The sequence below is a fragment of the Entelurus aequoreus genome, linkage group LG05 (genome assembly GCF_033978785.1).
Source record: "Entelurus aequoreus isolate RoL-2023_Sb linkage group LG05, RoL_Eaeq_v1.1, whole genome shotgun sequence".
Lineage (NCBI taxonomy): Eukaryota > Metazoa > Chordata > Actinopteri > Syngnathiformes > Syngnathidae > Entelurus > Entelurus aequoreus.
The window spans coordinates 77,302,966-77,326,628 of NC_084735.1; the positions used below are offsets into that span (position 1 = coordinate 77,302,966).

Here is a 23,663-nt window from a genome sequence, read left to right on the forward strand (position 1 = left end):
GATACTTTACATTAGTTTTGGATGATACCACAAATTTGGGTATCAATCCGATACCAAGTCATTACAGGATCATACATTGGTCATATTCAAAGTCCTCATGTGTCCAGGGACATATTTCCTGAGTTTATAAACATAATATTAATTTTTTTTAAACAAAAGAAGATGTTGTGATGCCAAAAAATATCGACGTAATCATAGTAGTATCGACTAGATACGCTATTGTACTTGTTATCATTACAGTGGATGTTAGGTGTAGATCTACCATTGGCGTTTGTTTACATTTTGACGCTAGTGAGCTACGGTGTGTAGTGAAGCATGTTTAGCTATTCCTCGTCCTGCAGGGATGATACTTGTAAGAAATGTACTTCATTTGTCACCATAGAGGCGATGATTTTAAAGTAGCTAAAAACACTGCCGACTGTGGATGGACGTTAGCCACTAGCGAGGTAGCCATGTTTAAAACACAGCTTTCAGAGCTTCAGTGTGAAAAGCTTCAACTTTATAGTTTGTTTTTAGGCCAAAATACGTCCATTCTCCCCCTTATGTCTCCACAGTTTGTCTGCTTGTAAGTACGCCGTGCGTATGCGTTGCCTAACATGTGCCGCTTGCCCTTTTTACAAGCAATGTCATGACGTGACGACGGCGCCATCATGGCAAGCAGTATAGTACCGTTTTTAATTCATTACTAGGATAGGATAGACTTGTATTTATTCCACAATGGGGAAATTACGTTGTTGCAGTGCAGGTTTTTACATATACCGTATTTTTCGGACTGTAAGTCACAGTTTTTTTCATAGTTGTGACGTATACTCAGGAGCGACTTATGTGTGAAATGATTAACACATTACCGTAAAATATCAAATAATATTATTTAGCTCATTCACGTAAGAGACTAGACGTATAAGATTTCATGGGATTTAGCGATTAGGAGTGACAGATTGTTTGGTAAACGTATAGCATGTTCTATATGTTATAGTTATTTGAATGACTCTTACCATAATATGTTACGTTAACATACCAGGCACGTTCTCAGTTGGTTATTTATGCCTCATATAACGTACACTTATTCAGCCTGTTGTTCACTATTCTTTATTTATTTTAAATTGCCTTTCAAATGTCTATTCTTGGTGTTGGGTTTTATCAAATAAATTTCCCCCAAAAATGCTACTTATACTCCAGTGCGACTTATATATGTTTTTTTCCTTCTTTATTATGCATTTTCGGCCAGTGCGACTTATACTCCGAAAAATACGGTAGTAACAGAGGTAAAGTGTAACAAAAAATAGTAATACATGCTACATATTACGCAGCGGTATTTTATTAGTATCGGTATAGCTTACAACCCTACCCGGGATTTCAACCTGGGTCGCCAGCATGAGAGACGCAAGTGCTAGCAACCGAACTAAAAGCCTGCACTATCAACTCAATGGCCAGCACTGCTCCTGAGGTCTTCAGGAAGTGAGGTTTTTCTACGTACTTGAGGCCCAGCCACACAGCCCGATAAAAAGTGGCTCAAAAGTAAGGCGCCACTTCTAAAAATGAGCCCGCTCGCTGGTAATTTACATTGCTTATGACATCTACATTATTAGCATTAGCGATTTTACATGGCAATTTCCACACCTCCAAAAGTGGTAACGAAAACTACAACTAAGATGCACATTACAATCAAACAGCTGGGGTGTAATAAGTACAACACTTACAGTATGAACACATAAATTGTGAACAGGAAGTGAACAAAAAGTTTTAGCAACTGTTATGTAAAGAAAAGGGGTAGGATTAAATAAGCTCTGATTCTTCCTACTCCTTTTCGAACATGTTGAAAAGAGAAACTGGAAATTGTGATGTATCATGTTGTATGCTTGCATGTTCGAAATAAACTCAAACTCAACTCAACTCAACAACTCAACTTTGTAGGACTTTAGAAAAACAAAGTGGCACTTGCAAAGAAGGCTGAGAAATTTAAGAAAGAAAAAAATACACCAACTGGACAGCACAGATATTATCAACTGATCTTATCAATGAACAAATTAAGATTTATTATCACATAACCACACAAGATAATAAAATAAAATTGGTACTTTTGGGTGCTGATATCAATTCTCAGGTACCACAAATTGGTACCGTATTGGTTCAATTGTGAAGATTTCTATCTTATTCTATCGTAAGACTTGCTGAAGCGTGAGGGCTGTACTCACTTTTGGGATTTGCAGTAACACACTTTACATTACACGCACAGGTTTATTTCTGTTGTGTTTTTATTTATGGACCCATGGGAGGGAAAAAAAACCAAAAAAAACATCTGCTTGCTCATGAATCAGACACGAAGGTCTAAGACCTGTTAATTCATCCCCGCCTACACGACAACCTACCTTAACACGCCGCTGCCGTCTTCTCATCCGGCTCTTTTTCCTGCGGTTTGTCCTTTTGTTTCCCAGCACACCCACGCTAACATGTAAAAGAGAACACACACCTCAGGTTTCCACATCCTTGCCCATGTGGGTTTCTTACAGTTGTTTTTTATGCATTTATTTTGACTGTGATAAAAAAACTTACTACTAGTAGTAACACAGAATGTTGCCAAGGGACAGTTAAGAGAGCATAACCTTGACAACCACAGTGTAATGTACCGTATTTAGGGCGCACCGGATTACAAGGCGCACTGCCGATGAATGGTCTATTTTCGAACTTTTTTCATATATAAGGCGCAACCATTATAGGGCGCATTAAAGGAGTCTTTTTTTTTTTTTCTAAATGGAAAACACTTCCTTGTGGTCTACATAACATGTAATGGTGGTTCTTCGGTCAAAATGTTGCATAGATTATGTTTTACAGACCATCTTCAAGCCGCTTTCTGACAGTCGCTTCTCTATTAACTAAAGTTCCTTGGGTGAATAATGTAAACTCACTACACCGGTATGTTTTAGCGCTTTCATGGCGAGTTTACTGACAGATATAAGTAAGAACTTTACGCTACTTTATATTAGAAATGGCAACAGCGGAGGATGAATGTCCCATAACAAGAAGATAGAGTAAAAGAAGAAGCTTATCGACTACGGACTACAAAGGCAGACGCGCACAGGACTTATGCAGATCCCAAATACACATCAGCAGGAACCAGAAGGTAAGAAAAGTTGGTTTTGCATAATATTGCGAAACAAAACGCCAGATACCACCATAATAATAGTTGTATGTTTAATGCACGACAATCCATCAAGCGGTGCGGCTTCATAGCTTACCAAAGTCGTACTGAAACATTTTATTAGATTTTTGAGCCCAGTGTGTAATGTTCTATATTTTCAATGGAACATATAAAATGTTGGTGTTGTTTACTTGAGTCATATTGCCATCATAGTGCAGTCTACGTGTATCTCTTATGTGTGACTGCCATCTACTGGTCACACTTATCATTACAGCATGTACCAAATAAAATAGCTTCGAGGTCGGTAAGCAAAATCAGAATTATTCCGTACATTAGGCGCACCGGGTTATAAGGTGCACTGTCGACTTTTGAGGGAAAAAAAGGATTTTAAGTGCGCCTTATAGTCCGGAAAATACGGTAATAAAATACGTTTTTGTATTAGGATTTTTCATTATGGTATCGAGGCGTATCGATTTCCCACACAGAACTGCGATATTGTCACCCTAATGGTGAGCGATAGTGCCAAAGGAAAGGCGGTTGTTGTAACATTTGTTCGGGAATACTTGGCCTTTCCCGTTTTGAAATACATGAACGGACAAACACAAATGGAATAGACGAAAGCAGCGTGTCGGCACGAGCTGGAACTATTCACGCGGAATTTGAATTTTCTAAAAATAAAATAATAATTCTGTTTTTTCAAACTGTTATTGTTGAATTTCACTACTTTTTGCAACTACTTAACAAGAAAATATTCTAAACAATGTGGACATTTGCAGAGGTTGGAAAAACAATCGATTTTTTGATGCCTCACGATTGGAACGTGGATGATTCTGAATCGATGGACAAATGACCAAATCCCGATTATTTATGTTTTATAAGATATACGTTAAATAAAGGAATATGCATGGTTCTAAAATGCAGAATTAGCGAGGACAAACAAGGAGGAGGGAGGAGGAGAGTACAATCTATATGCTAGTCGTGGTGCTAAGGTAGCTTCAATGTAAACCCCAGAAAATAATAAATGCTTTCCACACTTCAACATAAGTCTGAAATTGCGTTTCAGCAGAGAGTAACCGACAAACGAGGAAATTAGCAAGTCGATTAATAAAATCAGGAGATTCTGGCAATAATATTGCCAGAAGCCATAGATATGAATGAGTAGATAGACGATGCATGTTTTTGAGCTGCAAGTTTATGGTGACTGGGGGCAAAGTGTCTGAAAATTCTTACATTTTCTAAAAATGAAATAATTCAGACTGTTTAAATAGTTACTGTTAAATTTCACTAGTTTTTACAACTATGTTTTCTAAGAAAATTAAAGCTTAAAGGTTTTAGGCCGTTTTCACAATGCTACTCTGAATAAAGAAATAGCCAAAAAACAAACATCTACTACAGAGGCTCTTAGGACGATATGTCGTCTTTTTTTGTTGTATTTTTTAAATTCGGAAATAGTAGTTATTGGATAGTTACCTTCAAGCAGTTTGCAATATTTTAAGTTTCATTCTAAAAATCATAAAGTTCAAGGTGACCCTGATTTGTACCCGAAGGTAGATTTGTTTTGTGGTGTAAAATGGAGAATGGCATCTGCATATACATTCAAATAAAAATAAAAAAGTATTAACACAAAATAAATCACAACATGACAAAAGCTAAGCAGTCTTATGTTTCACAGTTATTTAGTAAAATAGCAAACCGTGACCTTGTGACAGAAGCACATACCAAATTGTGACTGTGGAAGTCGCTTCCTAGCTCTCCCACTGTCAGACACGACACCGGAGCCAAGCGTGCAGGTTTAACAAGGTTTTTAATGATAATGTTGTCAACAAAAGTTTTCTCTCCTAGTAGAACTTGACTTTTCAGTCACGTCCGTATCCTCTCTCCCCTCCTGCTCCCGGCCGCTTACTGTTAAAGACAACAGATGATTAGATTAACACGTACCACCTCTGAAATCTAATCACCTGCCAGCTGTGTCTCGCCATCAGCACAGCCACGCCCCCGTCTGATGGTGCTCTGTCCTCAGCACCATGGACAGAGGCGGTGACCTTTGCTCCTGCAGGCAGCGCTGGCCACATCTCCCTCCACAGTGACCCTTACATTACTACCAATAGGAACGGAGAATGTTGCTGAGTGACAAACTGTCAAACGGTGATAGACGGTGCGTCGTGGAGGACGCAGGAGGTTGTTGTGATTTAAGGATGCAGACGAAAGAGGTAGGAGCGTGCAGTAAACAAATATTATTTATTGATGTAATGAACAAAAAGCGAGAGCAACGGGGAAGAGCTTTGACTCGACAGGCGATGACGAAAACAAAACAAAATGCAAAACACTTACAGGAGATGTTGAGCAGATGGCGTCCACAAAGTAGTGTACTTACGCTTAGCATCAAAAGGATCATCTATGGTTACCAGAGAATAGAGAATCGATAACAATGTCCCGACCACAAAGGTAGAAAAAGGATCAAAATAGTGTTGATTGCAAACAGAAAACAGGTGAGGGGAAATGCTTCGGAACAGAAGTGAAGCAGCCAGGGGAAAACAGCAACAAAACCGGAAAAGCCGCCAAAATAAAAGCACAGGACAGGAACTAACACAAAACACCGGAGAACACTGACAAACATAAAGGGTGTAACCAGCCGTGACACAAACAGGGGACATGTCGAGAAGGCGTAACCGTGGCGACCGCAGCCTAAAAGGTCGACAAGTGGCCATCTGACAGTGACAAAGTGAGAAAGCCACTTGGACTGCTGACTCAAGGGTTTCAATATGGGGGGAAACATGTAAACATCCTATGTTGTTAAATTCTCTTATGTCCCTAATTGTTTTATTTTCCATCTTATTAACTTTGACATTGTCCTGTCTCTTGTTTCTTTTCCCTCCTTTTTTCTTCTTTTGCATGCTTCCACCACGCCTTTGTGTTGCCGTTTTATATGTGCAAACAGCTCCCTGTTCCCAGATACAAAAAGGTAAGCCACTGAGATCCTTCCAAAAGCCCAAGCAGTCCCCTTTTCGTCTTGTATAAACCAGCAGATCCGCACCTGTGAACCCTGATTGACACCGCCACCCCTCATTGTGATTCTATTACCAAATGTACTGAACGTGCTCTTCCGTCAGACGCCATTCCTCGTCGTTAGAAAGCGCTACGCATCTGAAATAGATCATTAGGCCAGTCAACTAATCGCGAGCATTTGTTACACTATAGCCACAAATGGCGACAGGCACATACGTTGGCGAAACCGGGCCGGAAAAGGTCAAGCAATTTCCCGTTAAAGCTGATTAATTTCAGCTTAAACGGCATCCCTCGGAAGCGGACGCACCAGCAGGGCTGATTAAATGGAGTTGGGGCAGCTGATTTTATTTAGGCTTTTTGACTCATTTATCCTGACGCATTTGCTCGGCTAGCAATTTGCTGATTTTCTTCACAAAGCCTGTAGTCCGGAGGTGTCAAAGTCATTTTAGATGGGGGGGGGGGGCACACGGAGAAAAATCTACTCCTTGATAGGGATGATGTTTGATAAGGAATTATCGAGTTTGAGCCTATTATCGAATCCTCTTATTGAACCGATTCCTTATCGATTCTCTTATCGAGTCCAGATAGGTTGTTGTATGTGGAAAAAAACACACAATATTTGGTTTAACAAAAGCTCACTTTTATTATATAATAAAAATAAAAAAATCTAATAAATAAATAAATATTGACTGTTACCCACCTAAAAAAATAAAATAAAATAAATAAATATTGACTGTTGTTACCCAAAGTATATTAAGTGGGATTTTTCAGAGAAACAAATATATACAGTAACACAAAAACAACCTGTCTCTGTGATCACTATAGGTGTATAAATAATAATATAGTGTTAAATAAAATCAGTCCCTTGGGCACAAAACTGAAAATAATACAGCTCTCCAAAAAGTGCACTTCTGCTGCTATTTGACATAACTGTTTGTTATGATGCTTTGACATTTTTGCACTTTATTTCTTTATTGAAAGAACATTCTATGAAGAGAAAAGTTCTTTGCAAATGTGGTTACAATGCTAAAAAATGAAAAGTCAAAGCTAAAAAAAGAAATACACTTTATTGAGTTAACATTATTTCTTTATAGGGGGAAAAATGTTATGAGCTAGAGAATATAACAACGACACTACCCAGCATGCAACGGGAGTTACGAGCATGCGCGGTAGCCCCGAAAAGTGTTGCATGTTGCCACGCTGTGAAAGTAAACGTCAAGAACTCAGCCAACACGCCTCGTCTGCATTATTTATAATTAGACAGACAACACATCTACAGTGTGATTTTGTTTTGTTTACAAGGAAAGAAAAACAAAAGTTAAAAAAGGGAGATATGTTGTATATATATGTATGTGCTGCGGTTGTTTTAAGAACGTTGCGACAGCTGCCGTAAAGGAGGTGCGTTGCTAGCCTGGTTGCTATGTTTCCGGTTTGTCGTAAAAGTGGCATTTCTGGTCGGGATGGGATTCGAATAAAGAATCAACTCTTTTCCTTTACTATAGTGGTCTCGATAACGGGTACCGGTTCTCAAAAACGGATTCGAGTCCGAGGACTCGGTTCTTTTCTTATCAAACAACCGGGAAAACCGGTTTCGAGTATCATCCCTACTCCCAAGTGGGTCGGACTGGTAAAATCCCGACATGTTAACCATAAAAATAAAGACAACTTCAGATTGTTTTATTTGTTTCGAAATAGAACAAGCACATTCTGAATATATCCATCCTTTCATCCATTTTCTACCGCTTGTCCCATTCGGGGTGGCGGGGGGTGCCGGAGCCTATCTCAGCTGCATTCGGGCGGAAGGCGGGGTACACCCTGGACAAGGCCGAGTCATACCAAAGACTATAAAAATGGGACCCATTACCTCCCTGCTTCACTGCAAAAACTGAAATCTAAGTAAGATTAAATATCTCAAATAAGGGTGATATTTGCTTAATTTCTGTCTGATAAGATAATTCTTCTCACTAAACAGATTTTATGTAAGAGTCAGTGTTTCCCACGCATTCATTTATTTGTGGCGGCCCGCCACGAAAGAATTACGTCCGCCACAAATTTAAAAAAAATTAAAAAATAAATAAATAAAAAAATAAAAAAATGTTTTTGTTTTTTTTGTTTTTTTGTCCTCTCCAGCTTTTTAGGCAAATCATATAGTTGATGTAGATGCCCATATAGGCTGTTCAGATGTACTTTACAAAAGAGAAGTGTAGGATACTTCTCTTGTTGCCTTATTTGTATTTGACCACTACTGTTTTCTGTTTATTGGTTACTGACTGTGGCAGGACACCTCTGCCTCTGTTTCACTTTATGTTGCTGGTAAATAATATGGTTGTAGTAGTAGGCTAAAGTTAAATTATTTAGTATGCACTAATTAAAGGGGCAGAGCTTTAAGAGACATTTTAGCTTTTATATTTTATAAGATATATTTTTTGTAAGAACCACAATTAATAAATATATTTCAGTGAATAACTTTTTGTTCAAATCTGTATAAAAATATGTACATAAAGTGTTGTAATTATATTGTAAAATGGATGGATGGATGGATGGATGGATGGATGGATGGACGTTTAAAACAAAACTGTTATTATTAATTAGTAAGTATACATTTTTTGAGCCATTTTAGAGAAAATCATATCATTGTAGTAAATTATGCAACTTACTCGATGATGTCATGGTGACCACGCCCATAGCCACGCCCCCACCGCCACAGGTATCTTGGCAGTTTATGGAAAACACTGAGAGTGTTTTACTTGTTTTAAGGGTTTTGGTCCTAAATGATCTCAGTAAGATATTACAGCTTGTTGCTGAGATTTGATGACCTATATTGAGTAAAACATGCTTGAAACTAGAATATCAACTGATGCAAAGCTGTGTCATTAACACTCACAAGTATAAAACTGCTTTTTTAAAGTAATAATTTTCAATGAAACAATAGAAAATGCGTACTCATATAGTAGTACAGTTGGCACAGTACAGTAAACTGACAGTTAATATTTAAACATTCAACATGTGATATTTCTAACAATTTTGAACAGAAAAGTTTCATGCACATTCAGATAAATTCTTCAAAATTACAATTAAAAAATGTTTGGCCTGGGGCCGGGCTGTATATATGCGCACTAATTGACTGAAAGAGCACGCACTTGTCGCGATGATGTCATGTTGTCGATGGAAAAATTCATTTTTAGACAATATGATTTGCCTGAGCGGCTAGGAGACCCCGAGAGTAACAAGCGGTTGCCTTGTTGCCTTTCCATTAAGAACAATAAATTTGTTTTTAGTATAAGTTTGCTGGTTTGAAGAAATGTAATGCCGAGCGCATATCATTATGTCAAGATAATGGCACTAGCATTTACTTAATTTAAGAATATTTTTCAACATATTGAGCAAAAAGGTCTCTTTTTTTCTACCAAGTAAAGTGCACTTGTTATTACTGAGAATACACTTATTTTAAGGTATTTTGGGGTTCATTGAGGTTAGCTCATTTTACTTGTTTTGGAAAGTCTTGACAAGCCACATTTTCTTGTTTTATTGGCAGATAATTTTGCTTAGTTCAAATAAAATACCCCTAATTTTTGTTTTTGTTTTTCTTGTTTTTGAACACTGACTTTTTGCAGTTTTGGCACTCAGCATCAAGGGTTGGAATTGGGGGTTGAATCAACAAAAATGATTCCCTGGGCGTGGCCACCGCTGCTGCTCACTGCTCCCCTCACCTCCCAGTGGGTGATCAAGAGTGATGGGTCAAATGCAGAGAATAATTTCGCCACACCTAGTGTGTGTGTGATAATAATTGGCACTTTAACTTTATCATGTTGTTGGGTTTTTTTTTACACTTACATGTTGCGGTTAATAAAATTCTATCTTTATTTGTTGTTATTTCTATTTTCTGAATAAATGACGTGATAATGTTCATCAGTCAACTCATTGGTGTTCATTTTTAATCCATCAAGATAAAAAAATGATATCAAAATCGAATTAAAGTATGTTATTTATGTAGTTTGCTCATTTTACTCTAACACTATGTGGTTTATTTTGTACATATCAAAGATACAAAGAATTGCTATTGCAAAGACAATGCCAATATGCAAATGCAAATACAGTGGAAGGCCACACAGGAAAATTTATGAAAATATGCCACAAAGGCATCCATTTATGTAAATGCTGTAATTATAGCTAAACCATGGCGAGAGAACAGATTAAGCAAAACAAAGAGCTATTAGATAGATTTAAATGTGTATTTAGAGGACGTCGGCAGCGGCAATATGGATCAAATCTACAGTAATGTTTTTTTGACTCTGCACTAGGGCTGAAAACTGTATTACGATATAGGTGTTTTATATTGATGATTATTGATATTTTTTATGACCTATGGCAAATATGGACCAGGAGAAAGAAATATTAACATTTTTATTTCAAACGTAAACTTTCTCTGATTATAATGTCCTCAAATATCAAGGCAGAAAGGAAAGCAAATGGCAACACAACTGTGGAAAACCACAATAAACACTCAATCATAACCTCTTTAAATTGAGGTGCGAAAATAAGGAAAATGTTTGAAATGCAAACAAAACAGTGCAAAGTGTGAACATGTAAACATAGAGAAACCGGACACGAACAATTTCTTGCAAGTTTACCGGCAAGAAGTTACGTGGCCTGTGTAACATTTAATTTGGTCTGTTATTCTTATTTAGGTACGGAAATGATTTTACGTTTTGCAGTAATTATTGTTTAAATATTATTGGACAAAATTATATTTTTAAAGTAGCACATTTGTTTTATGCTGCTATTTATTTTTATTCAGACAGCCCTGCACTTATGTCCCTACCCGCTGTTTCCGTACATTCGAATAGGGAACGGCCAGGGGTTGAAAAGAAAAGAGGACTACCATCTGTTTGAAAAAAATCCTAAAAAACTGTAAAGGTGACTTTTCCTGTTTTATCGACAATTTCATCGCCCTCTGCAGCACATCTTTCATTTCTCTCCTCACTCCATGTTGAGAATCAACAAGACGGAGCAACCAAACTGATACTGTTACGTGATTGGCTGTTAGCGTGTCTGTCCCATTGCTCAGCGATCCCTTCCTGTTTTGCTAGGTTCAAATTTCCTCCGAACCAAAAATAAAAAATAAATACATTTAAAAAAAATAAAAACAACAAAATATATATATATATATATATATATATATATATATATATATATATATATATATATATATATATATATATATATATATATATATATATATATATATATATATATATATATATATATATATATATATATATTTTGTTGTTTTTATTTTTTATTTATGTTAGGTCAGGAAAAAACACAGAGGCTATTTCATCCCTACAAGCCTGTTTCGCAGGTTTCCCTGCTCTTCAGGGGATTATGTTTACAAAATCCCCTCACGCTCAAACACACAACGCAACACAACAAACACACTGATTTTGTAAATATATTTCCGTGAAGAGCAGGGAAACCGAACATGTCCTCTTTTGCTAGCATGCTAGCAGCTAACGGGCTACGATAGACTGACCATACGTCCTTTTTTTCCACCGGACATGTCCTCTTTTGCGGAGCTGTCAGGGCGGAGTTTCTTAAATGCCTCGAATGTCCGGCATTTTGAGTATTGTTTACACAACCTGCGGTACGCTACTTAATATGTCCGTGTGGAAACTCGTTTGGTACACCTACGCACCGAACCGAAACCCCCGTACCGAAACGGTTCGATACAAATACACGTACCGTTACACCCCTATTATTTTGATTATTGTTTCTCAGCTGTTTGTAAATGTTGCAGTTTATAAATAAAGGTTAAAAAAAATTTAATTAACAAATAAAGCTTCAGCGCATGCGCATAGCATAGATCCAACGAATCGATGACTAAATTAATCGCCAACTATTTTTATAATCGATTTTAATCGATTTAATCGATTAGTTATTGCAGCCCTAATATATATATACATATATATATATATATATATATATATATATATATATATATATATATATATATATATATATATATATATATATATATATATATATATTTATTTATTTATACATATTCGTTAGGTCAGGAAAAAACACAGAGGCTATTTCATCCCTACAAGCCTGTTTCGCAGGTTTCCCTGCTCTTCAGGGGACTAGGTTTACAAAATCCCCTCACTCTCAAACACCCAACACAACACAACAAACACACTGATTTTGTAAATATAATTCCGTGGAGAGCAGGGAAACCTGTGAAACAGGCTTGTAGGGATGAAATAGCCTCCGTGTTTTTTCCTGACCTAACAAATATTCTGCTCTACCACAGTATTGAGCACAGTCTAACGAATAAACCACAGTAACCTCAACTATATATATATATATATATATATATATATATATATATATATATATATATATATATATATATATATATATATATATATATATATATATATATATATATATATATATATATATATATATATATATATATATATATATATATATATATATGTATATATACAGCAACACTTTAGTATGGGGAACACATATTCACCATTAATTAGTTGCTCATTAACATGCAACTTAGTAACATATTGGCTCTAAATTTGTCATTATTAAATACTTATTCATGCCTTATTCTGCATGGCCTTATTATACGACCAGTAAGCCATTAACTAAGAGTCTTCCCTCAATAACCTCAGAATTATTGCTTATTAGTAACCCTAACCCTAACCCTAACCCGTATATGTTCCCCTAGTGTCCAAACAACTCTAAATTAAGTATTTATTACTTTAATAAGCAACTAATTAATGGTGAATATGTTTCCCATACTAAAGTGTTACCATATATATGTATATATATTGAACGTTTTATCGAACACATTTTTTAGAGATATTTATTACTCGTGTGTCGCAATATAAGTTGATGTCGCTTTATTGGCCCGGCCTTACTCTGCACTAATAAACAACCCGGCAGCTGTTCTTTTTTTTTTTTTTGGCTTCTTTAGACCACATACAACGGCAACTATGTCAGACCGGTGGTTAATCAAATCGAGGCGTTAACGCACGTGTTTTATGTTGGCTTCAAACAAGACACTGGAGGCTCCGTAAAGCTGCTGCTCGACAATGGCCGCCTCCTCCGTGTGAGCTCTGGCAGGGCAATGATCGACTGGTCCGTGTTGTGCGCAATCACAAATGAGTCATCCGGCCGCCTTGGACCATCTCTGTCTGCTGATGAAAATCCCAAAATGAGTCCATGTGCCGTGTTTTTTTTCACCAAAATCCATGACTCTTTATCATGGTGTCCCTGTGTGACCCTCCCTGAAGCCTCGGGATCATCAACGTCGACACTCGCCGGTGATGAATTGGACCCATCTGCCGGCTCTCCGTATTACCCGCTTCCATCACTCGGGCGTGTTCGTCAAGTGGCCTTGATCGGAGCACCTGCGTCGATCCCATGCGTCCCCCAACCGCACACCCCTCCACCATTAACCCCTTCGTTAACGCCACTCTGGTATCGACTGGGTCTAGATTCAATCGATGGCCCGTTTAACCCACCCACCGGCCCGTTATCTGCGGCTCGCAGTGACTGACGTGTCATCCGCCCGCGGTCAGATATGATAATGAAGACGTTCGCGGGACCGATGAGGAGGCCGATAGGGAAATCAAAGCAACAGCACAGTTTCCTGCACAGCACCAGACAAAGGAGCGAGGACACACCCGGTTTAAGAAATAACCAAAGGGGATGAGTCACAAATGACATAAAGAGTGTAGACCTCTGCCAAGGCAGTAAATTGGACATCATCATTGATTCCCACCTCCTGCATATTCTCTTGTAGGGCAAAAAAACCCACATGAATTTAATCTGTCGTTATCTGGATTCAAACCAAAGTGTAAACAATGTGTAAATATACAAATTATAAATATACTACCTCCAGAACAATAGCAATCGAGTACCCATTCATTCAAAAAAAACTTAAACTAAAGTATGTCCACACCAACAACAACTTTTGGATATAAATCAGATTTTTGTCATTTGAACACTGCATTTATCGCTGGGAAATGGACAAAAATAGTAAAAACTGCCGAAGAAATTGAGATTAAGTGTGGAACTTTACCCTTTTTGCGTTATATTATAGGGGGGTTTTTTTCTCGGGCTTTACACAATTTCTTGAACATGGCATGAGTAGTTTTAACGTAAAACTAGTAAATAAACGCACAAGCTAGCAAAAAAAACATTTGGATATAAATCAGATTTTTGTAATTAGACTAATGCATTTATCGCTGGGAGAGGGACAAAAATAATAAAAACTGCCGAAAGAAATTGAGAAAAAGTCCGGGACTTTGCGAAAACTTAACTTTTTCTCGGGCTTTACACAATTTCTTGAACATGGCATGAGTAGTTTTAACGTAAAACTAGTAAATAAAAGCACAAGCTAGCAAAAAAAACATTTGGATATAAATCAGATTTTTGTAATTAGACTAATGCATTTATCGCTGGGAGAGGGACAAAAATAATAAAAACTGCCGAAAGAAATTGAGAAAAAGTCCGGAACTTTACGAAAACTTAACTTTTTCTCGGGCTTTACACAATTTCTTGAACATGGCATGAGTAGTTTTAACGTAAAACTAGTAAATAAACGCACAAGCTAGCAAAAAAAACATTTGGCAAGGCAAGGCAAGGCAAGGCAAGGCAACTTTATTTGTATAGCGCTTTTCATACACAAGGCAGACTCAAAGTGCTTCACAGACAACAAAGTGAAATGAAAGAAAATAAAAGCAAAATTAAAATGCAGACAATAAAAATAAAAATAAAAACAGTGCAGACGTTAAAAGTTAAAAGATTAAAAGATTTAGCTGAAAGCTAAGGTGAACATAAAAGTCTTCAGTCTAGTTTTGGATATAAATCAGATTTTTGTAATTAGACTAATGCATTTATCGCTGGGAGAGGGACAAAAATAATAAAAACTGCCGAAAGAAATTGAGAAAAAGTCCGGAACTTTGCCAAAACTTTACTTTTTCTCGGGCTTTACACAATTTCTTGAACATGTCATGAGTAGTTTTAGCATAAAACTAGTAACAAAAAGCACAATCTAACAAAAAAAAAACTATGTCCACACCAACAACAACTTTTGGATATAAATCTGATTTTTGTTGTTTTTTTTCTCTGGCTTTACACAATTTCTTGAACTTGTCATGAGTAGTTTTAACGTAAAACTAGTCAATAAAAGCACAAGCTAGCAAAAAAAACATTTGGATATAAATCTGATTTTTGTCATTAGACTAATGCATTTATCGCTGGGAAATGGACAAAAATAATAAAAACTGCAGAAAGAAATTGAGAACAAGTCCGGAACTTTACCCTTTTTTGCGTTAAAATGTAGTAGGGTTTTTTTTCTTGGGTTTTACACAATTTCTTGAACATGCAATGAGTGGTTTTAATGTAAAACTAGTAACAAAAAGCACAAGAACTTAGGCAACGATATGTCCACACCAACAACAACATTTGGATATAAATCAGATTTTTGTCATTTCAATAATGCATTTATCGCTGGGAAATGGACAAAAATAATGAAAACCGCCGAAAGAAATTGAGAAAAAGGCAGGAACTTTACCCTTTTTACGCTATAATGTAGTAGGGTTTTTTTCCTCTGGCTTTACACAATTTCTTGAACATGTCATGAGTAGTTTTAATGTAAAACTAGTAACAAAAAGCACAAGCTAAAAAAAAAACTTAAGCAACAGTATGTCCACACCAACAACAACTTTTGGATATAAATCTGATTTTTGTCATTAGAATAATGCATTTATCGCTGGGAAATGGACAAAAATATTAAAACCGCCGAAAGAAATTGAGAACAAGTCCAGAACTTTACCCTTTTTGCGTTATAATGTAGTAAGGGTTTTTTTCTCAGGCTTTACACAATTTCTTCAACAGTAATTTTAACGTAAAACTAGTAAATAAAAGCACAAGCTAGAAAAAAAATGTTGGATATAAATCTGATTTTTGTCATTAGACTAATGCATTTATCGCTGGGAGAGGGACAAAAATAATAAAAACTGCCGAAAGAAATTGAGAAAAAGTCCGGAACTTTGTGAAAACTTTACTTTTTCTCGGGCTTTACACAATTTCTTGAACATGTCATGAGTAGTTTTAACGTAAAACTAGTAAATAAACGCACAAGCTAGCAAAAAAAACATTTGGATATAAATCAGATTTTTCTAATTAGACTAATGCATTTATCGCTGGGAGAGGGACAAAAATAATAAAAACTGCCGAAAGAAATTGAGAAAAAGTCCGGAACTTTGCGAAAACTTTACTTTTTCTCGGGCTTTACACAATTTCTTGAACTTGTCATGAGTAGTTTTAACGTAAAACTAGTAAATAAACGCACAAGCTAGCAAAAAAAACATTTGGATATAAATCAGATTTTTGTAATTAGACTAATGCATTTATCGCTGGGAGAGGGACAAAAACAATAAAAACTGCCGAAAGAAATTGAGAAAAAGTCCGGAACTTTACGAAAACTTTACTTTTTCTCTGGCTTTACACAATTTCTTGAACTTGTCATGAGTAGTTTTAACGTAAAACTAGTCAATAAAAGCACAAGCTAGCAAAAAAAACATTTGGATATAAATCAGATTTTTGTCATTAGACTAATGCATTTATCGCTGGGAGAGGGACAAAAATAATAAAAACTGCCGAAAGAAATTGAGAAAAAGTCCGGAACTTTGCGAAAACTTTACTTTTTCTCGGGCTTTACACAATTTCTTGAACATGTCATGAGTAGTTTTAACGTAAAACTAGTAAATAAACGCACAAGCTAGCAAAAAAAAACATTTGGATATAAATCAGATTTTTGTAATTAAACTAATGCATTTATCGCTGGGAGAGGGACAAAAATAATAAAAACTGCCGAAAGAAATTGAGAAAAAGTCCGGAACTTTGCGAAAACTTTACTTTTTCTCGGGCTTTACACAATTTCTTGAACATGGCATGAGTAGTTTTAACGTAAAACTAGTAACAAAAAGCACAATCTAACAACAAAAAAAAACTATGTCCACACCAACAACAACTTTTGGATATAAATCTGATTTTTGTTGGGTTTTTTCTCTGGCTTTACACAATTTCTTGAACTTGTCATGAGTAGTTTTAACGTAAAACTAGTCAATAAAAGCACAAGCCAGCAAAAAAAACATTTGGATATATATCTGATTTTTGTCATTAGACTAATGCATTTATCGCTGGGAAATGGACAAAAATAATAAAAACTGCAGAAAGAAATTGAGAACAAGTCCGGAACTTTACCCTTTTTTGCGTTAAAATGTAGTAGGGGTTTTTTTCTTGGGTTTTACACAATTTCTTGAACATGCCATGAGTAGTTTTAACGTAAAACTAGTAACAAAAAGCACAAGAACTTAGGCAACGATATGTCCACACCAACAACAACATTTGGATATAAATCAGATTTTTGTCATTTCAATAATGCATTTATCGCTGGGAAATGGACAAAAATAATAAAAACCGCCGAAAGAAATTGAGAAAAAGGCAGGAACTTTACCCTTTTTATGCTATAATGTAGTAGGGTTTTTTTTCCTCTGGCTTTACACAATTTCTTGAACATGTCATGAGTAGTTTTAATGTAAAACTAGTAACAAAAAGCACAAGCTAAAAAAAAAACTTAAGCAACAGTATGTCCACACCAACAACAACTTTTGGATATAAATCTGATTTTTGTCATTAGAATAATGCATTTATCGCTGGGAAATGGACAAAAATATTAAAACCGCCGAAAGAAATTGAGAACAAGTCCAGAACTTTACCCTTTTTGCGTTATAATGTAGTAAGGTTTTTTTTCTAAGGCTTTACACAATTTCTTGAACAGTAATTTTAACGTAAAACTAGTAAATAAAAGCACAAGCTAGAAAAAAAAATGTTGGATATAAATCTGATTTTTGTCATTAGACTAATGCATTTATCGCTGGGAGAGGGACAAAAATAATGAAAACTGCCGAAAGAAATTGAGAAAAAGTCCGGAACTTTACGAAAACTTAACTTTTTCTCTGGCTTTACACAATTTCTTGAACATGTCATGAGTAGTTTTAATGTAAAACTAGTAACAAAAAGCACAAGCTAAAAAAAAAACTTAAGCAACAGTATGTCCACACCAACAACAACTTTTGGATATAAATCTGATTTTTGTCATTAGAATAATGCATTTATCGCTGGGAAATGGACAAAAATATTAAAACCGCCGAAAGAAATTGAGAACAAGTCCAGAACTTTACCCTTTTTGCGTTATAATGTAGTAAGGTTTTTTTTCTAAGGCTTTACACAATTTCTTGAACAGTAATTTTAACGTAAAACTAGTAAATAAAAGCACAAGCTAGAAAAAAAAATGTTGGATATAAATCTGATTTTTGTCATTAGACTAATGCATTTATCGCTGGGAGAGGGACAAAAATAATGAAAACTGCCGAAAGAAATTGAGAAAAAGTCCGGAACTTTACGAAAACTTAACTTTTTCTCGGGCTTTACACAATTTATTGAACATGTCATGAGTAGTTTTAACGTAAAACTAGCAAATAAACGCACAAGCTAGCAAAAAAAACATTTGGATATAAATCAGATTTTTGTAATTAGAATAATGCATTTATCGCTGGGGGAGGGACAAAAATAATAAAAACTGCCGAAAGAAATTGAGAAAAAGTCCGGAACTTTACGAAAACTTTACTTTTTCTCGGGCTTTACACAATTTCTTGAACATGGCATGAGTAGTTTTAACGTAAAACTAGTAAATAAAAGCACAAGCTAGCAAAAAAAACATTTGGATATAAATCAGATTTTTCTAATTAGACTAATGCATTTATCGCTGGGAGAGGGACAAAAATAATGAAAACTGCCGAAAGAAATTGGGAAAAAGTCCGGAACTTTGCGAAAACTTTACTTTTTCTCGGGCTTTACACAATTTCTTGAACATGTCATGAGTAGTTTTAACGTAAAACTAGTAAATAAACGCACAAGCTAGCAAAAAAAAACATTTGGATATAAATCAGATTTTTGTAATTAGACTAATGCATTTATCGCTGGGAGAGGGACAAAAATAATAAAAACTGCCGAAAGAAATTGAGAAAAAGTCCGGAACTTTGCGAAAACTTTACTTTTTCTCGGGCTTTACACAATTTCTTGAACATGTCATGAGTAGTTTTAGCATAAAACTAGTAACAAAAAGCACAATCTAACAAACAAAAAAAAATATGTCCACACCAACAACAACTTTTGGATATAAATCTGATTTTTGTTGGGTTTTTTCTCTGGCTTTACACAATTTCTTGAACTTGTCATGAGTAGTTTTAACGTAAAACTAGTCAATAAAAGCACAAGCTAGCAAAAAAAACATTTGTATATAAATCAGATTTTTGTCATTAGACTAATGCATTTATCGCTGGGAAATGGACAAAAATAATAAAAACTGCAGAAAGAAATTGAGAACAAGTCCGGAACTTTACCCTTTTTTGCGGTAAAATGTAGTAGGGTTTTTTTCTTAGTAACAAAAAGCACAAGAACTTAAGCAACGATATGTCCACACCAACAACAACATTTGGATATAAATCAGATTTTTGTCATTTCAATAATGCATTTATCGCTGGGAAATGGACAAAAATAATGAAAACCGCCGAAAGAAATTGAGAAAAAGGCAGGAACTTTACCCTTTTTACGCTATAATGTAGTAGGGTTTTTTTCCTCTGGCTTTACACAATTTCTTGAACATGTCATGAGTAGTTTTAATGTAAAACTAGTAACAAAAAGCACAAGCTAAAAAAAAACTTAAGCAACAGTATGTCCACACCAACAACAACTTTTGGATATAAATCTGATTTTTGTCATTAGAATAATGCATTTATCGCTGGGAAATGGACAAAAATATTAAAACCGCCGAAAGAAATTGAGAACAAGTCCAGGGGCCGTACTTATCAAGTTTCTTAGAATTACTCCTAAGAAGTCTGCTAAGAGTTGACTTAAGAGTAAATAAATTATTCGCTGAAAGCTGCACTTAAAAGTTAGTTATCAAGCGTCTTACTCACACTTTCAGCTAAGTGTAGGACTGAATCTTAAGTGTCACACTCAGAGCTGAATTACAACATTACTATGTGCCGTAAACGGAATTTTAGGTGACGTCATTTCTGTGTCCATAGAAATGACCAATCACGGAAGGGAATCCGTTGTCTAAGAATAAAGAAATATCTTGGAAATATTTAAGTGGACAATGGGAGTGTATATTTTGACAATAAACTACAAAATAATACAAAACAAACTAGTCCCCGCCGGCACTCACGCTACCGCTCCCTCTCTTCTATCGCCCACACACTCACTGACGTCACTCACCTCACGGCCACACACATACGCTACTGTCATAACATTTTCTTTCCAATTCATTAATTAGGCAACTAATTTGAAACTGGTGTGGGTGGCTCTATATATACTAGCCCACTGCAGACACATGCAGAAATCAACAAGGAATCGAAAAGTATTAAATCTGTGACAAAAATAATATCCGCTCTGTCTAAACGATACCGTTTGATCAGCTGCTCGTCATCAAAAAAAACAACAACATTGTTCCGTTCCCTGAACGTTCGCGCACGTCTCTCTCGCCTCAGTGCCATCCCCTGCTGGCAACTCCTAACCACTTAAGACACCTCTGAAGGTCTCTTAAATATCGTGGAGAGTAGGAGTGATTCTTAGACTTAAGAACGTTGATAAAAAGCTTTTATTGTTAAGTTTGAGAGTAGGACTAAATTTCGCAAATTCTCAGGACTTAAGTGTAAAATGGCACTCTAAGAAGCTTGATAAGTACGGCCCCAGAACTTTACCCTTTTTGCGTTATAATGTAGTAAGGGTTTTTTTCTCAGGCTTTACACAATTTCTTCAACAGTAATTTTAACGTAAAACTAGTAAATAAAAGCACAAGGTAGAAAAAAAAATGTTGGATATAAATCTGATTTTTGTCATTGGACTAATGCATTTATCGCTGGGAAATGGACAAAAATAATAAAAATCGCCGAAAGAAATTGAGAAAAAGGCCGGAACTTTAACCTTTTTGCGTTATAATGTTGTAGGGTTTTTTTTCTCGGGCTTTACACAATTTCTTGAACTTGTCATGAGTAGTTTTAACGTAAAACTAGTCAATAAAAGCACAAGCTAGCAAAAATTTTTTTTGGATATAAATCAGATTTTTGTCATTAGAATAATGCATTTATCGCTGGGAAATGGACAAAAATAATAAAAACCGCCGGAAAAAATCGAGAAAAACGCCGGAACTTTAACTTTTTTGCGTTATAATGTTGTAGGGTTTTTTTTCTCGGGCTTTACACAATTTCTTGAACTTGTCATGAGTAGTTTTAACGTAAAACTAGTCAATCAAAGCACAAGCTAGCAAAAAAATTTTTTGGATATAAATCAGATTTTTGTCATTAGAATAATGCATTTATCGCTGGGAAATGGACAAAAATAATAAAAAACGCCGGAAAAAATCGAGAACAAGTCCGTAATTTTACCCTTTTTGCGTCATAACGTAGTAGAGTTTTTTTCCTCTGGCTTTAAACAATTTCTTGAACTTGTCATGAGTAGTTTTAACGTAAAACTAGTAAATAAAAGCACAAGCTGGCAAAAAAAACTTTTGGATATAAATCTGATTTTTGTCATTAGACTAATGCATTTATCGCTGGGAAATGGACAAAAATAATAAAAACTGCAGAAGAAATTGAGATTAAGTATGGAACTTTACCCTTTTTGCGTTATATTGTAGGGTTTTTTTTTTCTCGGGCTTCACACAATTTCTTGAACAGTAGTTTTAACGTAAAACTAGTAACAAAAAGCACAAGCTAGCAAAAAAAAAAAAAAAAACTTCAGCTAAAGTATGTCTACACCAACAACAACTTTTGGATATAAATCAGATTTGTGTCATTAGAATAATGCATTTATCGCTGGGAAATGGACAAAAATAATAAAAAACACCGAAAGAAATTGAGAACAAGTTTGGAACTTTACCCTTTTTGCATTATAATGTAGTAGGGGTTTTTTCCTCAGGCTTTACACAATTTTTTGAACATGTCCTGAGTAGTTTTAACGTAAAACTAGTAACAAAAAGCACAAGAACTTAGGCAACGGTATGTCCACACCAACAACAACATTTGGATATAAATCACATTTTTGTCATTAGAATAATGCATTTAACGCTGGTAATGGACAAAAATAATAAAAACCCCTGAAAGAAATTGAGAAAAAGGCGGGAACTTTACCCTTTTTACGTTATAATGTAGTAGGGTTTTTTTCCTCTGGCTTTACCAAATTTCTTGAACATGTCATGAGTAGTTTTAACGTAAAACTAGTAACAAAAAGCACAAGCAAAAAAAAAACCTAAAAAAAACTTAAGCAACAGTATGTCCACACCAACAACAACTTTTGGATATAAATCAGATGTTTCTCTTTAGAATAATGCATTTATCGCTGGGAAATGGACAAAAATAATAAAAACCGCCGAAAGAAATTGAGAACAAGTCCGTAACTTTACCCTTTTTTGCATTATAATGTGGTAGGTTTTTTTTTCTCTGGCTTTACACAATTTCTTGAACTTGTCATGAGTGGTTTTAAGGTAAAACTAGTAAACAAAAGCACAAGCTAGCAGTAAAAGCTTCTGGATATACTGTAAATCAGATTTTTGTCATTAGAACAACAGTATGTCCACACCAACTTTTGGATGTAAATCTGATTTTTGTCATTAGAATAATGCATTTATCACTGGGAAATGGACAAAAATAATAAAAACTGCCAAAAGAAATTGAGAACAAGTCCGGAACTTTAACTTTTTTGCGTTATAATGTAGTAGGGATTTTTTTCTCGGGCTTTGCACAATTTCTTGAACATGTCATGAGTAGTTTTAACGTAAAACTAGTAACAAAAAGTACAAGAACTTAGGCAACAGTATGTCCACACCAACAACAACATTTGGATATAAATCAGATTTTTGTCATTAGAATAATGCATTTATCGCTGGGAAGTGGACAAAAATATAAAAACTGCCGAAGAAATTGAGATTAAGTGTGGAACTTTACCCTTTTTGCGTTATATTGTAGGTTTTTCTTTTCTCGGGCTTTACACAATTTCTTGAACATGTCATGAGTAGTTTTAACGTAAAACTAGTGACAAAAAGCACACGCTAACAGAAAAAACAAAAAACTTAAGCAACAGTATGTCCACACCAACAACAACTTTTGGATATAAATCAGATTTTTGTCATTAGAAAAATGCATTTATCGCTGGGAAATGGACAAAAATGATAAAAACCGCAGAAAGAAATTGAGAACAAGTACAAAACTTTACCCTTTTTGCGTTATAATGTAGTAGGGTTTTTTCTCAGGCTTTACACAATTTCTTGAACAGTAGTTTTAACGTAAAACTAGTAAATAAAAGCACAAGCTAGCAAAAAAAACTTTTAGATATAAATCTGATTTTTGTCATTAGACTAATG

At 35.4% G+C, this 23,663-nt stretch overlaps 1 protein-coding gene and 1 long non-coding RNA gene across 2 annotated transcripts in view; one reads left to right on the forward strand and one right to left on the reverse strand.

Moving 5' to 3' along the window:
- The window catches only part of doc2b (double C2-like domains, beta), a 302,553-nt gene that overhangs the window by 172,524 nt on the left and 106,366 nt on the right, over positions 1-23,663 (forward strand).
- The window catches only part of LOC133651054 (uncharacterized), a 46,178-nt gene continuing 24,904 nt past the window's right edge, over positions 2,390-23,663 (reverse strand). Inside the window, exons 2-3 of the long non-coding RNA XR_009826366.1 lie at positions 4,859-5,041; positions 2,390-2,445 (exon numbers count right to left, since the gene is read on the reverse strand). This is a non-coding gene — a long non-coding RNA (uncharacterized LOC133651054). The remainder of the gene's footprint in view (positions 2,446-4,858; positions 5,042-23,663) is intronic.